A 25831-nucleotide genomic window follows, 5' to 3' on the forward strand; every position below is an offset into this window, starting at 1 on the left:
GTTCCCAAAATAAATCTCTCCTTTCTGCAGGTAATGCTAGTAGTCACAGAGGGAGAAATATAAAAGCACAGTAATAGATGCCAGCAAGTTTCTTTCCCCATGGTTAATAGGCAACTCATGGGAAAGAATTTGGATAGGGCCTTAGGTATGGGAGCAAAAGGTTAGGCTTCCCTTCTCACCACTAGGGGCCGACAAATCTGTCAATTTCAGTTCTCTCAGTTTCTTATTTTCTAATTTTAAATTCAGTTCACAGCAATTTGATTTTAAAAAAATCCTCAAGAAAATTCCTACGTACTGTAATGCAAATTTCTCCTTCGGTTTTGACCAATGTACACATTTTTGCAAGCAACTTTCCCTAATAGAAAACATTTTTGAATGTTATTTTTCCTAACATATGCATTTTTAAGCATACTCTCCCCCAATATATGCAGTCTTATATACATGGTTTGGCTGGAGAACTGCACTGTAAAATTTGGAGAAGTGTGACATTTGAAGGATACCTGTTTCTCGCACATTGGTTTGGGCAGTGTGAACTAGGTATTTTGTTTCTCATTAACAGGCAAATAAAATCAAATTTCTCTCCAATCCTTACTCACTATCACTACACAATGGCTTTGATCCAAATTACACCCCCCCCAACCGAGAGGAAGAAAATTATCTCAGGGGAGTTAATGATGGATCTCCCATATAATGCCCAGTTGGGCCCTATGAGCTGCCACTTGATTTTGAGGCTCCTGCACTGGCAGAAACATCAACATGAGAAAAGCAAAATAGTTTTAATAGGCCTAGTGAAATTTTAAAAGTGTGTGTTTCGTACATTTCTCAAATTTTCACCAAAATTTGCCTCTGTAAAGTGTGCTACATTTCAGTCACACAAAAGTTGGAATTTTCTACACATCCAACCCCACTCTTCTTCACCCAAGCAAGCAAGAGGCATTATCATAGTTGAAGGACACATTGACAAAAGCACTCAAGAAGATCACGTAGAAAGACCAATGAGAGATAAGCCCTGGGAAAGAAGGTGTATCCTGGGAGAGTTCCTAGGGCTAGATATTGAGTCTGAGGTTACTCACCCGTGCTCTAAGCTTTAATAAGTTGCATTTGAAGACTAGTGCTCAGGATAATATGTACAAAGCATTCAAACAAGAATTAAGAATTTCAGTAAGGCTCATCACATTTCTCTGGGTGCCTTCAGGTATCTCTACTTCTATTTGAAAAAGCTAGTCTTTCTTAATCAAAGCAACCAAAATGAACACTTCTTTTGCCATTTCTCAAGATAGCGAGAGAAGACTACATCAAGAATGGTCCCCAAATGTCATACCCCTGGAGACCTGTCAAGCTGTCATTGGTAATTTAATTTTGTTTGAAACTCAGTACTATTAGCGGGAAACCACACCCCTTATGAATGTATATGTTCTTTACTTGAAGGATATGACATTTTAAATGAACATTGTGGCTGTCCTTAATTTTAGGCGCTCTAGCCATCATCATCATCATCATCATTAAAAAGCAAAGCAAAATGAACTCTGTTCTTCCATTTTTATACAGGTCACTTAGTGATGGCAGTCTGGTGACTCATCTACAAGCTTTCTGTGACTACCAATGAGCTGGACTCCAACGCAAGGGAATGTTTAACATCTATATGAAGCCCTTGAGAGCCAGTGTGGTGTAGTGGTTACAGTGTTGGACTACAACCTGGGAGACCAGGGTTCGAATCCCCACACAGCGATGAAGCTCACTGGGTGACCTTGGGCCAGTCACTGCCTCTCAACCTCAGAGGAAGCACAGCTTGGAAAAGTTACTTTTTTGAATTACAGCTCCCATCAGCCCAATCCAGTGGCCATGCTGGCTGGGGCTGATGGGAGTTGTAGTTCAAAAAAGTAACTTTTCCAAGCTCTGAGAGGAAGGCAATGGTAAACCACCTCTGAATATCACTTACCATGAAAACCCTATTCATAGGGTCACCATAAGTCGGGATTGAATTGAAGGCAGTCCATTTCCATTTTTCCATTTTTTTTTCATGAAGCCCTTGGGAGCTGTCATCAGGAGATTTGGGAGGAGGTGTCAGTAGTACGCTGATAATACCCAGCTCTTTTTCTCTGTAACATCTGAATCAGGAGAGGCCGTGCAAGCGCTGGAATGCTGCCTGGACTCAGTGGTGGGCTGGATGAGGGCCAATAAACTGAGCATGAATCCTAGCAAGACGGAAGTACTGTGGGTTGGTGGTTCCTGAGTTCAGATAATTGGTCAGCTGCCTGCTTTGAATGGGGTTGTACTCCCTCTGAAAGAGCAGGTTAGTAGTCTGGGGGTGCTCCTGGATCCACCTTTGTCATTAGGAGTGCCTTTTAGCTGGGAGTGCCTTCTCCCAGCTTCAGCTGGTAAGACGGCTGCGGCTCTTTCTGGACTGAGATAGCCTGATGAATGTTGTCCACGCAGTGGTAACCTCCAGGCTGGATTACTGTAATGCATTCTGTGTGGGGCTGTCCTTGAGGTTGATCCAGAAGTTGCAGCTGGTGCAAAATGCAGCAGCAAGCCTGCTCACTGGGGCAGGGTATCACCAACATGTCACCCCACTGCTGAAAGAATTGCACTGGCTGCCCATTTGCTACTGGGCCAAGTTCAAGGTTGTAGTTTTGGTGTACAAAGCACTATACAGCTTGAGACCAGGATACCTGAAATACTGTCTTATCCCTTATATACCCAGTCGATCACTGTGCTCTGCAGGTGAGGGCCTCCTGCAGATACCATCTTATTAGGAGGTCCATTCCGCACAACATAGGAAACGGCCGTTTAGTGTGGTGGCACCTACCCTGTGGAACTCCCTACCCTTAAAGATTAGACACGCACCATCTCTGTTATCTTTTCGGCACCTATTGAAGACTTTCCTTTTTCAACAAGCCTTTTAGATTGAGACCTTATCCCAGTCTGGTTCTGTGTTGGAATTGCTTTTTAATATGTTTTTAAACCTTTATTTTTTAAAAAACATGTTTAACCTTTTTTTAAAGATGTCTTCAAAGCTTTTAAAACAATGTTTTAAAAGTTGTTTTGTTTTAATGTATTTTAAAGTCTGTTTTTATGATGTTTTAAAGTGCTTTTAGTGCTTTTGTTTGCTGCCCTGGGCTCCTGCTGGGAGGAAGGGCAGGATATAAATCAAATAATAAATAAATATTATACACATAATGTCAAGATATATTTATATTATAAAAATTACAATGAATATGCTCTCATATAATACTTTATTTATATGCATGTTATTTGAATAACTTGAACATTATGCTGAAAGTTGGGCTAATGTTTCAAAAGCTGCTACCTTTTCTATCTAGATCAGGGGTGACCATTGGCCATGCTGGCTAGGGCAGACAGGAGTTGCAATCCAACAACATCTGAAGGATCCCAGATTCTGCCTCCCACATCTATTACTTATTTATGTACAGTTTTTACATGTCAAACATGACTTCAAAATCTAACAATAACATTTATAGAATCCATAATTAAACCCTAAAGTAAAACAATGACAATTAGTATAAAATGCAAACAGGACAAAAGATTGAAAAATTAATCTAAACATGGCCTTCCGAAGGTTTGGCAAAACAGGTGAGTCTTCACCATGCATTAGAAACCCATCAATATTGCAGCCATTCCTGCCTCCAAGGGGAGGAGCTCTACAACTGGGGCACCACTACAGATAGTGTCTTGTTCCAGGTTCCCATACCATAAGCAACCCCTGCCAGTTTCTAGATGGATAAAGGTAAAGGTGTCCCCGCACTTATAGTGCGAGTCGTTTCCGACTCTTAGGATTACGTCTTGCGACGTTTACTAGGCAGACCGTATATATGGGGTGGGATTGCCACTTCCTTCCCCGGCCTTTCTTTACCCCCCAGCGTATGCCGGGTACTCATTTTACTGACCACGGATGGATGGAAGGCTGAGTGGACCTCGACCCCTTTTTCCGGAGATTCGACTTTCTCCTTCAGTTGGAATCGAACTCCGGCCGTGAGCAGAGCTTAAGCTGTGTTACCGCCGCTTACCACTCTGCGCCACGGAGGATCTAGATGGATAGTGAACACTTTATCATTGAAACATTGTCCAAAACAGATTGGGCAATGTGCACCTTATCAAGATAAGTTGACCAGAGTTCCAAATCTTGATGAATCATTCTGAGTGACTTCAGGAAATTGCCCCGTGTATTTCTCAAATTATCTCAATAATTATCTGAGTAATGAGCACATTATACACAGCAAGTTGGATATCACCCGTAACATTTGCTAGTTCAATTCTTCAATCATATCCTCCATCTCCAGTTGTGACATTAGCACTGCTGATGCAACGGGGAGATAAAACTAAAACAACATTTTATCACAGATCAACATTCATATCTCTTGGCAGGAAACAAATTACCAAAGGGACTTTCTAATGCCCTCAAGCAAAGGAGCTTTTGGAGTAATCTATGTCAAACTAAAGTAGGCATGTTACAGAGGAAACTCTTGACAACAGATTATGGTACAAATGAAATATTCAATGCATTATCAGAGAGACTTACAAAAAGGTGGAGAGACAGATGCCCTAAGGGGGGAAAATGTCAATGCATGTCTAATACATTTCCACCCTCTTTATAAAAGTAGCATTTCAGAATTCAAGCCAGGTCTCTATCTTCAAATCAGTAAGACTTCTTGTGTTTTTATTAGCTGCAATCAGCAAAGAAAAAAGTCCTTGATTTCTAGCCAAACAAAGCAGTGTGGACTGAGTAATCATGAGTATGAGGGAATTTAGAAAATGAGAAGCCTTTTAGTGTTGACTTTCAGGTTTCAGTGATATTTGAACAGCAGTTTTGCTGTTCATTTGGGATCTTGTTGAAAAGTTAAACAGAATACCACTTTATTAGGTGAGAAAAACCTGGGGAGCAGGGTAAGAATTATGACATATGTTGGTTATTTGCTATGACTTGAAGCCTTCTCAGTCTTCCTTTTAAAATGAAAATTTTTAATTCTTAGTATTTATTGGTTCACACAAGCTGGCCTTGGCTCATGGCCATCCAACCTGCCAAGCATACACCTGTAATCAAATGAGGATGTGTTAGCATGTGGGCACAGTCACAATGACTTCCACGTGGATGGAACAAATGCTGCCTCCATTTCAGAACTATGGTTGCTGAGTCCATGTACTCTCCAGGTCACTAACATATCTCTAGGTGATTGTAGACTCACATAAATGTCTCAGAAGGGTATATGGTTACTCACCTGTAGAGGAAATGTATTTGTGAATTGGCCAGTATTGTCTTTTGATTTCCGTTGAAGAGTTAAGCACATGCTAGGGCTGTAATCCTATATACACTCACCTGAGAGTAAGTCCCATTGAACTCAATGGGGTTTGCTTCTTAGTAGATATGTACAGAATTGTACTGCCTCTCTCAAGATTCTTCAGCTTTGGCTGGATCATGCCCATTATGTACTCAGGGGCTACTTTGCCAAGAAGCCCAACCTGCTTTTCTAGACATTGCTTGAGAGGGAGTTGGAATAGAACAAGACATCAATACTTTGAGAAAGGAGAATTAATAATTTGACTGAATTTCTACAATCAGCATAGAAAGATTTTTTAAAAACCCTACCATACTGCTTTCATGGTGACGACATTTGAAAGTAATTCCAAGGAAGATTAAGCTTTATGTTTCCGAGTAGCTGCAATTATATCTACCCATGTCTTGGGTTACGCACATGTTCTCCCAACAAATACATCACTGATGAAGATTTTGAAAGCCTTGACATTTTGGGGGTTTCGATATATACATTTAGAAAATCATCTGAAGAAATACATGAACTAAGTTGCTGGACTAAGTGAGAAGATACATGCATACGTATAACAAAAGCACAACAGCTTTTATAAGCAGCTTCAGGAGGAGAATTTAGAGTAGAAAATTGGAGGAGGTGCTCTTCTCTCATCAGCATTTCCTCTACTTCAAATCTTCCTCCAAATCTGCTTTTCCCTGAGAAAACCAACCGTTGGGTTTCTGTTAAATACATCTGCAAGTGATATAGATAGGGACTTGCTCTTACTGACTTTCAACTACTTGTGGGTGTCAATGTGGCAATGACTTGGATGCAAATTTAGTCGTGCTTTGAGAACAAAAAACTGAAGTGCCATTGATTTCAGTGGCCCTACTCTAAGCATGACTAAGGCTGCAATCCAATACACACTTACCTAGGAGTAAGTCCCTTTGAACCCAACAGAGCTTACTTCTGAGTAGACATGTACGGTAAATCTAGATGCATCCCAATAACTTTAGCTATTCCTGCCTACAGGGCCACTATCAGAAAGTAGCATTGACAGCTTCCACGTCAGCCCCAGGGTAATCGTGCTGTTCCACAGGGTTCCATCTTGGTTCCAATTCTGTTTAATACCTACATGAAAACCAGATTCAAGGTGCTGGTATTGACCTACAAAGCCCTACACGGTGTGGGCCCGCAATACCTGATGGAACGCCTCTCCCGCTATGAACCTACCCATGCACTTCGTTCGACATCTAAGGCCCTCCTCCGAGTACCGAGTCATCGAGAAGCTCGGAGGGTAATGACAAGATCCAGGGCCTTCTCTGTGGTGGCCCCCGAATTGTGGAACAGTCTCCCTGAGGAGGTACGCCTGGCACCTACGTTGTTATCCTTTCGGCGCCAGGCTAAAACCTTCCTATTCTCCCAGGCATTTTAAATGCATTTTAAATATATTTAATATATTTTTAAGTATTTTGATGTGTTAACTGCTTTAGTTGTTTTTGATATTGTTTAGCGTATTTGTATTTTATATTGTACTTTTGTATGTTGTACACCGCCCAGGGAACCATTGGTTATGGGCGGTTTATAAATGTAACTAACTAAATAAAATAAATAAAACATTGGGAGGAGGCATCTGAAGATTTGGAATGTGATGTCATTGGTATGAGGATGACACTTAGCTGTATCTCTGCATTCCTCCTGAATCTGGATAGGCTGTAGATGTGCTGGATTGATGTCTGGAGGTGGTGATAGGCTGGATAAGAGCCAATAAACTACAACTGAATCCTGATAAGATGGAGGTACTGTGGGTAAGCAGTTCTCATGTCCAGGAGTTGGGCAGACAGCCAGTTCTGAATATGGTAGCACTCCCCCTGAAGGAACAGATACATAAGGATAGTCCTTGACCCAATGTTGCCAAGGTGGTCTTGGTGGGAAGGAGTGCCTATTTCCAATTCTGACGGGTTTGCCAGCTGTTCCTGGACTCAGATATCTGGTATCATTAATTCATGTTTTGGGGACCTCATATTTGGATTAGTGCAATGTGCTTTGCATGGGGCTACCCTTGAAAATGATCCAGAAGCTATAACTAATGCAGAATGCAGATGCCAGGTTATTAACTGGGACACAAGTTGGGAGAATGTAACACTGCATTGTGCTACACTGGCTGCTGTTAAGCTACCAGGCACAATTCAAGGTGTTGGCAATTGTCTATAAAGCCCTAAATGGCTCAGGCACAAGTATCTGCAGGAGTGCCTCCTCCAGTATAAGCCAACTCAGTCCTTAAGACTGGGGGGGGCTCTGCTTGTAGTCCCCATGAGAATTCATGGTGAGGGGACTCATAGAAGGACTTTCTCTGTAGTAGGGTCTCGACTCTGAAACATCTCCTCTTGGAGTTGCACCTGTCCCCTTCATTGTTGGCATTTAGACATCAGCTAAAGGCATTTCTGTTTACCCAGGTCTGATACGGTAATATTTGCCCTGAACAGTAGTCTGTAGATTTTTGTTTTTAATGAATTACTTTACTAATATTTGAGTTTTGTACTTGATATAATTTTGTTGTTTATCCTTTGTTGTACATTGCCCTGTGCTCTGTTGGAAGAAGGGCAATTCATAAATTGAGAAGGAGGAGGAAGAGGAAGAATAAGAAAGCTGAATTTAGAATTCTGTCATCGGGAGGATATTTTCACGGGAAGCACTGACACTTTATCACAGCACCACTCTACTTATTGTTTGGCCTATGGGAATCTGCAAAACATTATTCCTATATGGAAACTGCTGAGCAGCTATATCAACAGAGCAAAGAAGACTGCAGTCAAGCTGCCTGATTCTCTCTCATCTTGAATGCCCCGCTTAGGCTTTGCAGGCACATTATATAACATTGTTTTCTGTCATTACGGCATTACTGAGTGAATGTGAAGGCCCTGGGGACAGAGACAAAGATATGTTGTCCCTGGCCCCCCTTAATCTGCTCATTTGTTATGTATCCATGGGCTAAATACAATTTTCAGGGCTTTCAAGAGCTGGTAGGAGACCCATTGCAAGAATTTTTCTGTCCGAGGGGGAACAGCAAATAGGCCCAGCCCTCCCCAAATCAAGGTGCATCATATCCAAGGGTCCAGTTATTTGGGTACCTAAAACAGAAAAATTCTAAAACTGCCTCTCCCAGGAGTAAAAATACAATAACGATAATGATAACACCAAGATAAAATTTGATTCAGACCCCAATTTGGTGATTCAGGAACAGGCCCAATTAGCTTGGGTTCAAATCGGAAGCTTGCTTTGGGAAAACCGACACTCCATGTCTCCCCATTCACTCTAATGGGGAATTTTCAAAATGGCTAAAACTGTTTTACTTTTTTGACAGAATTGCATGTAATTTGAAGGCCGCCCAGAGTGGATAAAACCTGCCAAATTACAGGCAAATGAATGCAGGGGTTGTTGCTGCTGTTGGTAATTGTAATTTTTTACATGAGTTAACCACCTAACTTCCCCCCCTTTCAACAGCGGTGGATGGAATTTGCAGGCACACTAGCCCATCCAGAGTGGATAAAACCTGCAAAATTACAGGTGAATAGGTCCGGGGGCTTTTGTGCTGGGCATCTATAAAATATATTTTTTAAAAAATGAAACTTCTATCATTTTTTAATTTTGGGATGAAATTGGATGGAGTTTCCAGATGTGGTCATCCTTTATGATAGCATGCCAAATTTCAGAAGGATAACTGAAGTGGTTTTCTGGCAAAGGCACCCAATGTTTGGGGTGGGTAAAAAAAAGAATCACTTAATCTCCTACAGTGTTCAGTGGGCAATTTGTCTGAAAATTTCAGACATGAGATGGTGCTTCTGGGTAAGAAACATGCCACATTGCAGGCAAATAGGTACTTTTCTGCTAGGTACTTTTAAAGCTGATTTTGGGGTGGGAAGAACAAATGCCGCTGCTGCTAGATTACTATAGAATCATATCATTTCCTGCTGAATGTTGCTGAATGTTTTTGATAATTTAGTAACCATAAACATTCTTTCATTTTCAGCACTCATTTACTTTCGATCTACATTAATTTTTTTTTGTTATTGAGAAGCAGCACTTTCCCTTAGCATGGGTGATGTTCTCTGTTCTCAATCACTTTGCATCTAAGTCTAGTTGTTTATTATATTGATACTTTCCTTGCTATTTCCCTTTGGAGTATACCTGCAGGTTCAGTAGCTGAAGATCAATTGAAGTAAGCAAAGAATTTTCTGGTGGGTTCAGTAGAGGTCGGCTTTGCCTATAATTCATTAACTTTCAGAGATTTTTCTTTTTTTAGTAAACCTGGAGGGTGTTTTTTAAAAAACAAATAAAGTAAAATCACCTTACCCTTCTATTGATGATCAAGCAGTGAATCATTCTAGTCATGCAACCTCAACAATGGCTTTCTTGAAGTTAAATGGAGGAACATGCAAGCATATCTCAAGATGATAAGGGTGAGCGGAGCATTTTGGCAAAGCATGTACTTTCTCTCTCTATAAGCACCCAGGTTCAATACCTGACATCTCCCTTAGGGAGAAAAAGCTTTGTCTTAGATCCTAGATTACTGCCACTAAACCCAGTAAATAGTATTGGTCTGGTGGAGCAATCATCTGATTTAGTACATTTAAAGTTAAATCTATGTAAATCTGAAAAATTGTACATGAGGGCTCTCCACTAGCCTCAATCAAGGTAACATTAAAGACCTCTTCAGGCTTTTAAAATGTGAGTTAACATGCAAAAGAGGGCACAGGGGATGAGTGTGCTAGCTCTTCCCCCAGGCACTGCTCTCGCCTCCACTCACAAGTTTATTTATTTATTTTATTACATTTATACCCCGCCTTTCTTTTCATGATAGAAACCCAAGGTGGCTTACATATGGTTCCCAGGAGGTCTCCCATCCAGACACTGACCAGACATGACCCTGCTTAGCTTCAGCAGGATGCTGGCCTTATGTACCTTTAGACCATAGCCTGGGAAATTGAAGGGCAAATATTTGAAGCAGGCAATCTCTTTGTATTCATGGAGGCTTCATTGGAATATCAGGATTCTAAAATGCACAGTGAGACTACACAAGGTTTCCTTTGTACACATTCACCCTTCATCTTGTGGAGGACAACTAGAACAGTGTTGGGGGTGCTGGAGTGCACTCATCCCTGCTGTCCTCCCTCATCAAGTTACATTAAGAATACCTGAAGAGGGCTTCAGCTTACATTCCTCTGAATCAAGAGTTGAGTGGAGGACGGTACATATTATTCTGCTTGTGGTGGCCTATCAGGAATCCTAGTAGTATAGCAGCACTCCATGACACCTCCAAAGTTCTAAAAGTGAGTTGCTAACATCTCTCTCTCTCTCTCTCTCTCTCTCTCTCTCTATCTATCTGTATGTATGTATGTATGTATATGTATATGAGAATTTTTATATAGCCACACATATAAACATAGATATTTGAACGTATATGTTTGAGAAATATAAGAAAAATCACAAGGAACAAAGCAAAAGACCCACAGGCTTTTGAAGACCCCTAAAATCCAGTCTTAATAAGAACCCTAAATCCTAGCATTAAAATCAGGGCTGTGAGTAAGGCCTGGATAGCACGCAATGGTCAAATTCACCTCACTGTGAACTCCTGCTTTTGCCAAAACAGGCCTGTGTGTGATTGACTTTAATTAATGAGTATATTGTTCAGAAGCAAATGAGCATATGATCTATGATTCATGTTTTAAACTGTTTGATCCTGGGAAAGTAATAATTAGTTGGCAATTATACATATATCTTATTCTTGTGTAGAGCAATGACTCCGACTAGGGGAAAAACTTTGTAACATTATCAAAAGTAGGAATGAGAGAAACTTTGAGTTTTAAGATGTCCTAGTGTGTGTAATTTCACTCTTGATAAATAGAATACAAACTTTGTAAGTGGGTTTTCATGGTGAAAAGGTATTCTGAAGTGGTTTGCCTTTTCCATTCCTCTGGGGCTGAGAGATAGTGGCTAGCTCAGAATCACCCATAGGGTTACTTAACTATGTAGTCTCCACTTGTAGTCCAGTACTTTTAATCATAACCCTTTCTCTAGCTATGTATTTTTTAAGTTAGGAATGGGATTTCTAAGAAAATATAAGGAATAAAAACCCTATAGCAAATTAATAGAACTGTGGTGCTTATGAACTTTCAGTCACCCTAAAGTTGAGCCAAACCCAACCTCGTATCGTTAAGGAAGATGTCATAATATCTCCAAGAGTACCTGGGTTAGCCTGGCCGATCAGGAACAATGGAATTATAGAAAGTATTTTATTTATTTATTTAAAACATTTCTATGCCGCTCTATCTTCGAAGAAGCTCAGATCGGCGAACAATTCCGTGATAAAAAATACAATGTAAAAACAACAGTAGCAGCTAAGAATACCCATTTAAAACAATGTTAGATAGTAAGCCCTATACAATAAAATGATCCTAATCATCTCATAGGTAAAAGATTTCCTAATCCTTAATCCGGGTTAAAAGCAAGACGAAAAAGATATGTTTTAACCTGGCGACGAAATGCAGGGAGTGAGGAGGTTAACCGTGCCTCTATAGGCAGGGAGTTCCAGAGTCTCGGGGCAATAACTGAAAACGCCCTGTCTCTGGTTCCTACCAGATGAACTTGGGTGGAAGAGGGTATCTTAAGGAGGGAGTTATCGGAGGACCTAAGAAAACGGGGAGGGTTATAAAAAGACAGCCGGTCAGATAGATAGACAGGGCCCAAGCCGTAAAGGGCTTTAAATGTCAACATCAGCACCTTGAATTGAGTCCGGAAGCAGATCGGCAACCAATGCAGATGTTGCAACAGAGGAGTTGCGTGAGCACGAATATCGGCTCCTGTTAGCATTCTTACAGCTGCACGTTGGACCAGTTTAAGCTTCCGAACTGTCTTCAAAGGCAGCCCCACGTAGAGTGCGTTGCAGTAGTCAAGCCGGGATGTAACTAAGGCATGAGTTACCCTCGTCAAATCAGATAACTCTAAAAACGGGCGCAGTTGGCGGACCAGTCTTAGCTGGGCAAAAGCGCTCCTGGACACAGCAGTACTGGGTATGCATGAAAGCCCACTCACAATAGCAGAATGTAGTGTATGGTAGTAACTGGCCTGGAAGAGCATTAGTCATGGGGGACAGCAGAACAATGGTGATATTAGTAAGACACACAGAATATTGAATAAGCATATTAAGAAAATGACAAATTACCTGTACACGTGTTCATGTAACTAGACAGTAGAATTACCTAATGTTCTCTGATCGGTTTGGAAATATTGCAGAGAGGAGGAACTGTTGTGTTATGTGGGAAGGAACTTGTGGGATTGGTAAACTAATGTCACATGCATACTTAGTACTGTACAAAAGGGCCATGCAGACTGTGCCTCATTGCAGTCCTCACCAGACAATCTGGGAGGCTGACCCTGCGTACACTGGTAAAGAATAAAGGCCTACCTTTTTGCTTCAAGCCTGTGTCTTCAAATTTCTTCAAGGACCCCCAGTCCAACATCCCAAAAATTCTCCATCATTTCCATCATATTTTCCCATTTTCTAAAACAATGATTTCCACCCTCATGCATTTGCTCATTGACCCTTGTATTACCACATGTCATCTTAACTACAAAGCTGACGTAGCAAACAAGTTGTGCCTTGTTGTTGATACATAAACTTTACTTTTTCATTTGCATCAAAGTCAGAACACTAGGAACTGTGCCTGTTTCAACTTGTTATTGCTGAGACAGAAAGAAGAAATGTTAAAGCTGAACTGTTGCTCTCAAGGCCAAACCACAGCCAACACTCAAATGGATATACTGTAGCCCAATGTGCTTTAGATCAGAGGCAGCCTGCCTCTGAGTACCAGATGCTGTGGCTATAACAGTGGGAGAGGTCTATTGTGCTCATGCTCTGCTTGTACGCTTCCTGGAAGCATCTGGTTGGCTGCATTGGGGGGAAAAGTTGCTGCACTAGACAGACCTTTGGCCTGATCTGGCAGGGCTCATATATTCTTATAAGGGATGGTGTGACTGAGAATTGAGAAGCAAGAAGAGGAGAAAGCAGTTAACACTGTGAACTGTCATTTCTCTAAACACAGTTGCTCTCCCTCCCACCTCATGTTTAGTTTAAAATACAACTTTCACGCATTTTAAATATCATGGGCAGAGAAGTGAGGAGGAGCAGGGGAAGAGATTTTGAGATGTAAAATGGCCTGTGAGGAAACTGTTAACCCCCATTCCCTTCCTGGTGCTCTTAGCTATCCATCCCTTTGTCCTGAATTAGGTTTTCAAATAAATAGTTTTATCTGCTACAGCTACATGCATCCACACATAATGTACAGTGGAGTGGGCAGGCCTATTTGAGTCCCATGCTGCCTTTTTTGGGAGGGGGTGTTGGGGAGTATGACACTGCAGCTCCAGGGCAGGCTGGTGCCCAAGAGCCCAGCCATGCCTGGTGCTGGCCCTGGTTCTCACATCCATCTGAAAAAGGGCAGAGCAACACAACATAAAGTATACAGGAGTGGATGAAACGGCCATTTTTTTGTTTCTTTCAGTTCCTCACTCTTCCAGTCTTAAGTTCAGCTTGCCTTGTTTCCACATCAGCTGGCAATGGTTTTTTTTAATAAGCCAGCATGAAAATTTGTATGAGTTTCCATGTGCCTTTCTAAAAATATACACTTGTGTGGAATCAGGAGTTTTCTGTGCTATCATGCTCTTGTTTAAGAGAGACAATAATGTTCTCATCCACCATCATCACATGGTGTGTCCTCTAAGAGTTTCCCATGACACACACCAACTCTCTGAGGGTTGCCAGGTGTCTGGTTTTCACCTGGAGACTCAGGATTTTTAGGGTCCTCTCCGGGTCTCTGGGTGAGTCAGGTTAATCTCCAGACTCTCAGCTTTCATTTTTAAAAAAATAAGTTTCTAGGTGGTCTGGTTCACAAGATGTACATCAAAATGTCAGCCGGTGCCCTGCAGCTTCCATGAAATGAATTCTTAGGTGGCTCCTCTAACCCTGCCCTTTCAGGTTTGTAGCCAATAAGTGAAGTCAAGGTTGTGATTGACAAGGGATTTCTGGGCCTCCAGGCAGTACCTAGACTCCATTGCAAAGGTAGAAAACTATTATTTTTTCTCTTTATCTGAAAATCTCATAAATTGAGTAAATCTATAGCTTTCAGCAGTACCAAAAGACTTTTCTTTCTTTCTGGTGTGCAGAAGTCAAACAAGTATAATTTTTCCTGGCCTGTTGAAGATGGCAGTGTTTTGAAAATAATATGAAGCTTTAATCCAATATTTGCTTTTCTGGGAGTAAAGCTGCAATGCTAATCCCACATACCCAGAGTAAGCCCCATTGAATTCAATAGGACTTACTTTTGAGTAGACATGGTTAGGATTGTGCTGTAAATTAATGAGACTTTTGAGTGAACATAGCAAAGGATTGTGTTTGTGTTGTAAATCTTTCTCTCCCCCTCCAATCCTATTTGTTAAAGCAGTTAGGCAGGACTTACATACATATCGCTGCTTTTATTATGTAGGAAACTAATACTCATTTTATTTTTAAAAAATGTTCTGTAATGTCCAACTCATTTTGACAATAAATTATTATATGGGGTCTATGTATTTTTACATCTCCAGTGTGTGTGTGTGTGTGTGTGTGTGTGTGTGTGTGTGTGTGTGTGTGTGTGTGTGTGTGTGTGTGTGTGTGTGTGTGTGTGTGTGTGTGTGTGTGTGTGTGTGTGTGTGTGTGTGTGTGTGTGTGTGTGTGTGTGTGTGTGGAGTCTTCCTAACAAACCTGTGAGGTAGGATTGCCAACTGGAAACCAAGGCAGCTCATAACAAGAAATAAATCCCTTTAAACTCCAATAACCATGAAAAGTATAAACAGTTGCAAAACAGCTTAAAGTGGCATGATTCTGAATTTTGGGTTGGGTGAATGTTCCTTATCACTTGAGGCTGCAGTTCTGTGCACGCTTCCCTGTTTGAGTAAGCCCCATTGAATACACTAGGACTTGCTTCTGAGTAAACAATCATAGGATTGCGCTACAAATATCTTTACAGGTCATGTAAATAATAAACATATTTGACAGTCATGCTTATATAAATATTTCTTCATACTATGTCCCGATAAGTATTTCATTTCACACTATGCTTTATTACATTATTACTTCCTCTACATTTTAAGTGTGCCCTTCTTCCTTGGGGTTGTCATGGCTCCCCTCTGTTGTTTTCATCCTGAGGGGCAGATTAGGCTGATAGATGGTAAGTAGCCCATGGTCACCCAGTAAACGTTATACCTCATTTACATTTTAAAAAATTAATTAAAACTATTTACATGCAGGAAAAGTTTATTAAGTAGATCCACACAATACATTTAAAGCACATCCAACTTGCATTTAAAGCGCATGACTTCCCCTAAAGAATCCTGGAAATTGTAGTTTCTCCCTCATAGTTATTGTTCCCACCACCCTTAACAAACTACAGTTGCTGTGATTCTGTGGTGGGATTCATGCACTTCAAATGTGTGTTTAATGTGCTTTAAATGAATGATGTGGATCTCCCTAGATATGCTATGCATTCATTGGAGAATTGAAATGAACAATTTTAAAATATACTTTTTTAAACGGGAAGGGCTGTAGCTCAATGAGGGCATATGCTTTGCATACAATTTCTGAAATTCAGTTTCTGGAAAAGACTATTGCCTGGAATCCTGGACAGCCAATGCTAGTCCATGTCATTACTACTGAGCTAGGTGGTATCAAATGGTCTGAATCAGTATAAGGCAGATTCCTTTGTTCCTAAAAGTGGAAAGAGACCCAAGGGCCACAGTGACTCTGAAATCTATTTATGTATTTTATTTACAACATTTATACACAGCTCTATTGTAAAAAATCTCAAAGCAGTTTACAGAAGGAATTAAAACAATAAATAACTGGTAAAACAGTTAAAAATAGGTATTTAAAACATTCAAAATAATAAAACCAACAATGAGTTAAAAGCAGATAAAAAACAAAATAGCTTCTACATGCCTGGATAGGCTTGCCTAAACAAGAAAGTTTTTAGCAGGTGCTGAAAAGGGTACAATGAAGGTGTCTGCCTAATGTCAATAGGCAGGGAGTATAGGTACTGCCACACTAAAGGACTGATTTCCTACAAGAGCAGAACAAGTACTGTGTGGCACCCGTAACATGGAAAGCACACCTTGAACTTGGGCTGGTAGCAAATTGGCAACCAGTACAGATTTCAGAGCAGAGGTATTATGTGCTGATAGGGTCTCACTCTGGTCAGCAATCGTGCCACAGCATTCTGCACTAACTAAAGCCCCTGGGTCAGGTTGTGCTGCATGGGGGTTTCTGTGACCTTGGCTGACTGGCTGCCAGGATTTTTTTAGTTTTGGTTTTTGGTTAGGAATCCTGACTGGTTGTGGGATGCTAAGTTTTCTGCCTTACTCATAGGAATCTTGTTGTGGTTGGTATGGTACTGCATATAAGAAATCATCACTGTCTTTTGTTTTTGTTTTTCTATTTGTATATCATTTACTTCTGACCTCACTCCCTTACATCCATAGAAGTAACAACAGTGGTAACATGCACTCAGCTCAACCCCCTTAAACCTACTGATGATGCATCTTGTTGGTTGCATGACGGGTTTGTTTCTTGCCCAATAGTGGTAAAAGAGAATTTACATACTGGGAAGTGTGGCTGCAATTGTTGTTGTTCCCAAGCTGCTGTCTGTGAAGGTAGATCAAACCATGTAGATCAAACCCCTTCTATGATGAGCTTCCACCGGGCCTTGAAGACCTGGCTCTTCAGGCAGGCTTTTGGGGTGGGTTAGGTTTTTATGGTTTTAAATTTTAACGTTTTAATGTATTGTTTTTTATCTTGTACATTGCCCAGAGTGGCTGGACAACCAGCCAGATGGGCGACTAATAAATTTAATAAATAAATAAATAAATGTGTGTTTTCTCTCTGTCAATTATTATTCACCGGTTGGCTGTCAAAGTGAGTTTATAGCAGCCCACAAGGTAGACAGGAAAGGGTAGAGAATCGTCTTACTCTTATTCATTTCTCAAACCTCTTTCAGAAGTGAAGTGTCAAATCTAGAAAGAAGTTTGGAGCAGCCATGTTGAAAGGTAGGGGCAGGGCATTCCAGGCAGGGAGTTGCCAACCCTGCTTGGAAATGGATATCTTTGCAGAGGATCCCTAGTCAAGGTTTACCAACAGCACTATCCAAACCATATCTACTGAGAAGTAAATCCTATTGAGTTCTATGGGGCTTATTTATTTATTTATTTATTTATTTTAAAATATTTCTAGCCCGCTCTATTTTAACCAGAAACTCAGAGCGGCGGACAGCAGCAGTAGAATAAAAACTATACAATACACCCAATACATACAATCAACAAGTTAAAAAACATACAAAAAATGTATGCTACTATCGTAATTTGTTAAAATTCCTATTCTGCGTTTAGTTTAAATGCCGTCCGGAAAAGGAGTGTCTTAACCTGGCGGCGGAATGCCAAAAGCGAAGGGGCCAACCGTACCTCTACTGGTAAAGCATTCCAGAGTCTGGGAGCGATGACAGAGAACGCCCTATCTCTAGTTCTTGATAAATGAGCTTGTGAGGCGGAAGGAATCACAAGAAGCATATCCTCAGAGGACCTCAATGCACGGGAGGGTTCATAACAAGACAACCGGTCGGACAAATAGGCAGGGCCCAAGCCATGTAGGGCTTTACAGGTTAACACCAGCAATTTGAATTGAGTCCGGAAACACAGCGGCAGCCAGTGGAGTTGCTGTAACAGGGGGGGTAGTATGTGCTCGAAGGCTGGCCCCGGTCAGCATACTCACTGCTGCTCGTTGAACCAGTTTAAGTTTCCGAACTGTCTTCAATGGCAGCCCCACGTAGAGTGCGTTGCAGTAATCAAGCTGAGATGTAACTAGGGCATGCGTTACCCTTGTCAGATTGGACGTCTCTAGAAACGGGCACAGTTGGTGAACCAGTCTTAGCTGGGCAAAAGCACTCCTGGACACTGCAGAGACCTGGGCTTCCAGGTTCAAGGCCGAGTCCAGAAGCACCCCCAAACTGTGAACCTGCGTCTTTAGGGGGAGTGTAACCCCGTCCAATACAGGTAGATTCCCTATTTCCAGATTTGTCCCACGGCTGACGTAGAGCATTTCTGTCTTGTCTGGATTTAATTTCAACTTGTTCTCCTTCATCCAATCCATCACTGCAGACAGGCACTGGTTCAAGGGTTGGACGGCTTCCTTGGCATCAGGAGGAAAGGAGAAATAAAGCTGGGTGTCATCTGCATATTGATGGTATTGAACTCCAAACCTCCGGATAACCTCACCCAGCGGCTTCATATAGATATTGAATAACAAAGGAGAAAGGACAGAGCCCTGTGGCATCCCACAAGTCAGGGGCCAAGGGGCTGAGCAAGAGTCTCCAGATATTACCTTCTGGGTCTGACCCTCCAGGAAAGAGTGGAGCCAACACAAGACAGTGCCCCCTAGTCCCATCCTGGTTAGGCGGTCCAGGAGGATACTATGGTCGATAGTATCGAAGGCCGCTGAGAGATCTAGAAGAATTAACAGGGACACACTCCCCCATCTAGTTCCCTATGAAGGTCATCCACCAAGGTGACCAAGGCCATCTCAGTCCCATGGCCAGGCCTGAAACCAGATTGGAGTGGGTTGAGATAATCTGTTTCCACTAGGAAATGTTGCAATTGGATGGTCACCACCCGCTCTATTATTTTACTAAGAAAAGGTAGATTGGAAACTGGTTGATAATTACTCAAACACAGTGAGTCTAGGGAGGGTTTTTTTTAGTAATGGTCGTACAAGTGCCTCCTGTAAGCAACTTGGAAGAGAGCCTTGGTGGAGGGAGGCATTAACCACCCCACATACCCATGTGGTCAGTCCTCCTCTAGCTTGTTTCAAGATCAAGGAGGGACAAGGGTCAAGAGGACAGGTGGTAGGCCTCATTCCTCCAAGAAGCTTATCTATATCTCCAGGTTGAACAAGTTGAAAAGAATCCATCTTAATAGGACAGACAGAGGCCGGAGGTACATCCTTAGGGATTGCATCAATATTGGCGTCCAAGTCGGAACAGATCTGATCGACTTTATTCGTAAAATAAGTAGCAAATTCCTGACAACGAGTTGAAGAGAGATCTTCTGTAATTTCAGAATGATCACAATTCAGCAGGCCTTTGACTACTCGGAAAAGTTCTGCTGGCTGATTGACGGCTGAACAAATAGAAGCCGTAAAAAAAGCCTTTTGCACAGTTCATCTTGTGGCTGAGTAAATTCTGGAAAATATTTTAACCAGGAGTCGGTCAGATTCGCTGCGAATTTTCCGCCAACGTTGCTCTAGACCCCTACGAGTGCGTTTCATCACCAACAGATCATTAGAAAACCATGGGACTGATTTTATCCTAGCACGCGTACGGGGACGCTCAGGAGCGATTGTGTCTATAGCCCTGGTCATTGAACTATTCCAAAGAGCGACCAGAGCTTCAACAGAATCGTTTACTTGAAGGACAGGAAATTCCCCAACAGCTATCAGGAATCCACCCGGATCCATTAATCTCTTAGGGCGGACCATCCTAATAGGCCCCTTCTCCAAGCAGGGGGTATGAGTCGCAGTTAGCCAAAAACTGATTAGGTAATGGTCCGTCCATGACAGGGGAGTTATGGAAAGATCCGTCACTCCTGGATCATCATCCTCCCGTCCCGCATAAAAAACAAGGTCGAGGGTATGACCTGCTCTATGGGTGGGGCCAGATATTAATTGAGATAGCCCCATAGTTGTCAAAGCAGCCATGAAATCATGGGCTTCTCCATAGAGTGAGGATTCCGCATGCACATTGAAGTCACCCAGAACCAACAGTCTGGGAGACTCCAGCAACAGCCCCGAAACTAACCCAGAGAGTCCGGGTAAGGAAACTGTTGGACAGCGAGGGGGGCGATATACCAGCAGGATCCCCAAACTATCTCGTCCATAAAGCTTTAGGTACAAACACTCGAACCCAGTAAATTGCGGGAGAGGACACCTTGTCATAGAGATGGAATCACTGTAGACCACTGCGACTCCACCTCCCCGTCCCCCGGGTCTAGCCTGCTGCTGTGCACAGAAACCTGGTGGACAGAGATCAGTGAGATTAACCCCACCAGAATTGTCCAACCAGGTCTCTGTAATACACATCAGGTCGGCACGTTCATCCAGGATAAGATCCTGAATGATCGGTGTTTTTTCATTCACCGACCTGGCATTAACTAGCAGGTCTAGTAACCCAGGGGAATTGACCTCCAAGTATACCTGTCTATTTGGCCGAGGGAGTCGAGTAGGGATAGATAGCCAACGATGATGTTGCTTCCTCTTAAGGTGACATGAGACTTCCTGCGTATCGTATCTTCCCTTCCCGAGTAAAGTTGTTATGGATTCTCCAGAGCTAAGATCCCCTGGGGACTTTGGCAAAATAATATTGGTATTCTCTAACATCGCTCTGGGTAAAAAAGATAGGGTAACTGACTGGCTTAGTAAGTATGTTTAGAATTGCAGCCTTCAGAGGCATCCATCTTTACTCCTGAGTGCTCCTATCACAACAACACTAGCCTCCTTTCTTCCTACAATGGCCTTCTGGTGACTGGCCTGGGTAGATGTAACTTCTTGCCAAAATCAAGTAGGCTATATTAAATGTTCCCTAGTCAGGTTCTAACTTTTAGCTAAGATCTTAATTTCCAATCGGAAAAATGTTTTTGTTTAAATGTTTTTGCTTAATGTATTATGCTTAATGACACCTCTTGGCCTGCCCCTGTGACATCACTACAGCCCATCCCCATGACATCACTATGACCTGCCCCCGTGACATCACTATGGCCCACCCCTGAAATCTCAGGCGTTGGGATGCTTCTGACCTGGCAACCCTTTAGTTGCTCTTTTCTGCTCCTTTTTGAGATCACGAGTTTGAGATGGGGTGAACAGAACTGTGTCCCCCAAATGTGGCTGTATCGTAATCCTGGAATGTTAAACATTTGTATTCTGCCATTCTACCTTACAAGTGGGCCCAAGGTGTTATCTACAGTCATAGCTCAAATAAAGCAAATCTCACAGAACTAAAGAAAGAAGCCCATACAAGACAACAGACCAGAATAAAAGCAGTTTCTAAAACTATACTCATTTTTGTATACCATTTTGCCTTATATACACACTCTTACATGCAATCTTCTTGAATACCATGCATTTTTATGTTATTTTCACTAATATATGCATTTTTGTGCACATATCCTAACATATATCTTTCTTTTGTATGCATTTTTTGGCTGGAGAACTACATCACAAACTCCAGGGAAGTGTTAATTTTGAAGGGTAGATGTGTTTCAGTTTGCGTATTTAACTAGGTAGGCTCACATTAAAATGAGAATTGAACACACTTCTCCCCCATCCCTAGGAGAGGCCAATAGAGTAGCATTTTCAATTCTTGTCACAATCTCAAGGTTTCCTTAGCATCAAACAAAGATTGATAAACAGGTTACGATGGGTGGGGGAAAATAAAGATTAAGTTACTTTAAAGAGAAAGTTAAGTTTCTCTTTAAGAAAAAAACAACTCCTACATTTCACGTGGGAGCATCACATCTTAGCAAAACGTTGTACAAGCATCCCTCACTATTGATCTTACATCATGCAGATTTCCCCTCTTTGTTTAAGCTAAAACTCCACTATCCATACTCTCCTATACAGAGGACCATTCTCTATATTCTGATTATAAGCTTTATGTGCCTCTAACTTCTAGTTGTCCCTCTATTGCCATGCCAATACATTTTTATTTTTCCTGTGGTGTCCAGATAAATAATGTTACTCTGTTGGTAACCTTAATTACATACTTTATTGGAATTAGCTGCACTACAGCAATTATGTGATCATTATATGCACTGGACTCCAAAGACTAAGGATATAATGAGCTTAGAAAGAGAACACAGAACTGTAGAAGTTTATGTACCAGATTTAAGGATACATATTGCAGTGGTCTGGAAATCTGAAATAGAATTTTATGGTTTGACTGAATGCTAAAATCCATTTTCAGACATTCCTAGGTTGCCACTGAATGTTGGAACTGAGGACATTGGAGGGGAGGAAATAAGGCTAACAAAAGCTGCATATGTGTGTTATACATCCCTGATGATTTTCTCTTTACGGTTCACACCATATGGTAGCTATAAATGGTAAATTCAGTTCTCGCATAAGTATATGAACTTTTAATTATGTAATAATTATGTCACAGGCCCCCTGATTGAGAAAGGGGGATTCAGACATCAAAACCTGCTTGCATCTGCACAGCTAGCTGAATATGCATCAGCACTATGGTTTTATTAATTGTATGCTGGCCTTCCATTTAATAAATTCTCAGGGCAACTAAATAAAAATGATAAAATCATAGATGATAAAATCAACAGAAGAAAGCAAAAAATCTTGGCAGCAGAAAATCAATTCAGCCAGCTTTACAAGGCCTGAGGAAATACTCTGCTGAAAAGGTATTACAGTTGGTGCCAGATGAGCCTCCCTGGGGAAGGCATTCCAAAGGTGTGGCACCACAGCAGAAAAGGCCCTCTAGTACCAGGTGGCCAGCTATTGAACCCCAGAACCCTGGGGCACTTAGAGATCATCTGAAAATGACCTTATTATGCAAGCATTGTCATGTGGAAGGAAGCGGTCCTTCATCTGCGTCTCAAAGAATTAGTTTACAGTAGGGCCCCACTCATACGGCAGTTCCGGGCCCCCGCTGTAAAGCGGAACCCATTGAATAGAATGGCACGTGATGCCCCAAAACAGCCGTAAAAGTGGAACAAGCGCCGTATGAGTGGGGCTTTATTCTAATTGAGACCGCTGTATTATTGAAGCGCTGTAAAGCGGGGCCCTACTATAATTCATCCAGAGCTAGAGGTTTCTATTAGGGCTGTGCACCAGATCTGCCCAGCCATCTAAACTGCCCTGATATGCACTATTCTGACTTTGGCTGGATCAGGTTGAGAAAGCTCCAGGTTGGATCAGTCCACCTGGAGCAATCCAGGGTCATCAAAAGCTGAGGGGGGGGGAGAGAGAAGGAGAGATAGGGAGCCTCTGCAGGATCTGCTTTATCAGCACTTCCCTGCAAGGAATGTGCTAACAAAGCAGCACCCAGCAGGACTGAACGCTCTGCTCACCAGCTGGTGAATGGAAGGTTCAATCCTGCTCTCTGAAAGCAGCACCCAGCAGGATTGAATGCAGCATCTCTTTCTTCTTCCACCCCCTTCCCAACCATATGTTTAATTAGGGTTTAAAACCATGATTAAATATATGGTTGGGAAGGCGGGAAAGGAGACACTGCTTTTTTCAAACCCTTTTCAGAATCAGTGTCCTTTGCACAAAAATCAAAATGGGGTTGTTAAAAACTGACCTCCCTCCAAAAAATCAGATGCATTAATCCACCCAATTACTTTCCCATGTAGATGGATCCCTCTTTCAACTCGTTTTTATAGCAGGCTATAGTGTTCATTAGTCCCTTTCTCTTAATTCTTTACACACACACACACACACACACACATAGTGGAACAAAAGTTATCACAGGTACTAAAAAAAACCCCAACCAAAATAAAAGTATTGGAAGGAAACAAAAGTACACAATTGTCCTCATTTGAATAATTCATTTCAATCTCAGAATTTGGGCTTTCTTTTCATGAAAAGGTTGGGCTGTTTTGGCTTGCAGGCACCTGTTTTGCTCAACACAGTTCAAGATGGCAGCACCAAGATGCAGTCTCCTGCAGCGTTAATCAGCAGCCACATTACCAAAGGATTTAGCAGTAATATTTCCCTTCTTTGCTTATCACCAAATTAAAATTACTCGGGCCACCTAATGTGTTTACACAAGCAAGGAGGGATAGCAGGACTGCTTAGAAATGCAATTTCTTTTTCTCATGAAAGGATGCAGAATAATTACAAGCTAAATACCCAGGACATTTTAAAAAGGGAATGGCAGGGCATGTTAGGGGTGTAATGTAGTATATAATGCAACAAATTATATGGCTAAAAGATCAATTTTCTCTGAAACTGTAACTATAAATAAATGTTATGAAAACAAACAGTAGAATCAAATATGAGAGCTGTTGAGAGTTTGTAATGTAAACTTTGTTTTGATATGCCTTCTGGCTTTAGACCTTAATAAGCAATTCCCTGAATATAGAACAGGCTAGAATATTCCCCCCTGAAAGCTTTGAGCATCAGAAAATCCATATTAAGCAAAATTAATCAAAATGTAGCATCTTCACTTTTTTCTATATTGTATATCAAAATTAGGGCTAAGCCCAAAGCACTCGCAGAGTTCCACTTTCTCTTTCACACAGGGCAAGCATCACTTGTTTTCTTGCTGATTTTTTGTTCATGTTCCCTTGATTTTTTTTATTAACTTGGAGCCATAGCTATGCAGACTCCCAGCAAATAGTGCAGTGAACCCAAACAAATATGCCTGATTCACATGGAGGTTGCCCAGTTCCTTTATAGTGCCTAGGGTGGCCATGTGTCCTACTTTATAGAGGGCAGTCCTCTGCTTGAAGGAGTCCTCTTGATGAAGACTTTAAAGACAAAGAGCTGTAAAAAGGCAGAGCAGGAGGGATTGTGGACCTGCCCATACATTGCTTGCACCTGCATAGCAGACACACAGAACAGGGACGCAGGTCACCTGATCACTATTGTCTTCCTCACTATTGTATTTGTATTTAAATTTTAGTCATTATTTCTGCATTTGCATGTAGACATTTAAATTAGCATATGCAAACTCTATGCCTTCTTTGTCCTCGTTTTTGGTTGATGTATAAGTGGCCACTCTAGGAAGGACTAGAGCCCCACCTAACACACATTATTTTTTTGCGCAGCCCTTAAGTTCAGTTTTGTAGGAGGCTCAATTAGTACGTACAACTTTCCTTAGATGTAAAAAGCTAAAAAAGTTGCCATAACTAATTTGTCCATTTCTACTGTCTTAGACTGACTGATATTTAGGGTACAGACACACTTACTGTTGTGCCAGTTCTAGTGCATCTCCACCTTTCTTCTTTTTCAAAACAGGGGCACACAATGTTAGTCAAATGCCACCCCTTTTTACTGTAAAACCCGGGTCAGATTAAAAATTCAGCTTCAGGCAGATTTCACAGCTGATTGGTAAATCAACCCATTCCCCCTCCAGGTGTGGCCAATGGAAATGTTCTGCTGCAGGCTCAGGCAGAGACAGTGATTGGCCCAATGCTTTGCTGTGGGCGGTCCTGAAAGGTCTGAAGTCAGCAGTGGGGAAGGGAGCTGTGGCCAGGAGAGGGCAGTCACTTCAAAATGCAGCTAGGAAAACCATTCTAGCAGCTTTTCAAGTGACTAGTGTGCCCACAGCTTTAGACATTTAGGCATCATGGCTAATAGCTTTTGATAGACCAATCCATTTTAAACTGTCCTTGGCTTTTCAAAAAGCCATCAAAGCTAGCGGACAGCGCCTCATCCTATAGTTGCACTTTCCATAGTGAACTATTCTTTGTGTGAAATAGCA

The 25831-nt window shown here is 41.7% G+C and overlaps 1 protein-coding gene across 8 annotated transcripts in view; it reads right to left on the reverse strand.

Moving 5' to 3' along the window:
• Positions 1-25831, reverse strand: part of ARPP21 (cAMP regulated phosphoprotein 21) — a 333260-nt gene that overhangs the window by 298074 nt on the left and 9355 nt on the right. The window lies entirely within an intron of this gene.

The sequence above is a fragment of the Rhineura floridana genome, chromosome 10, assembly GCF_030035675.1.
Source record: "Rhineura floridana isolate rRhiFlo1 chromosome 10, rRhiFlo1.hap2, whole genome shotgun sequence".
NCBI lineage: Eukaryota > Metazoa > Chordata > Lepidosauria > Squamata > Rhineuridae > Rhineura > Rhineura floridana.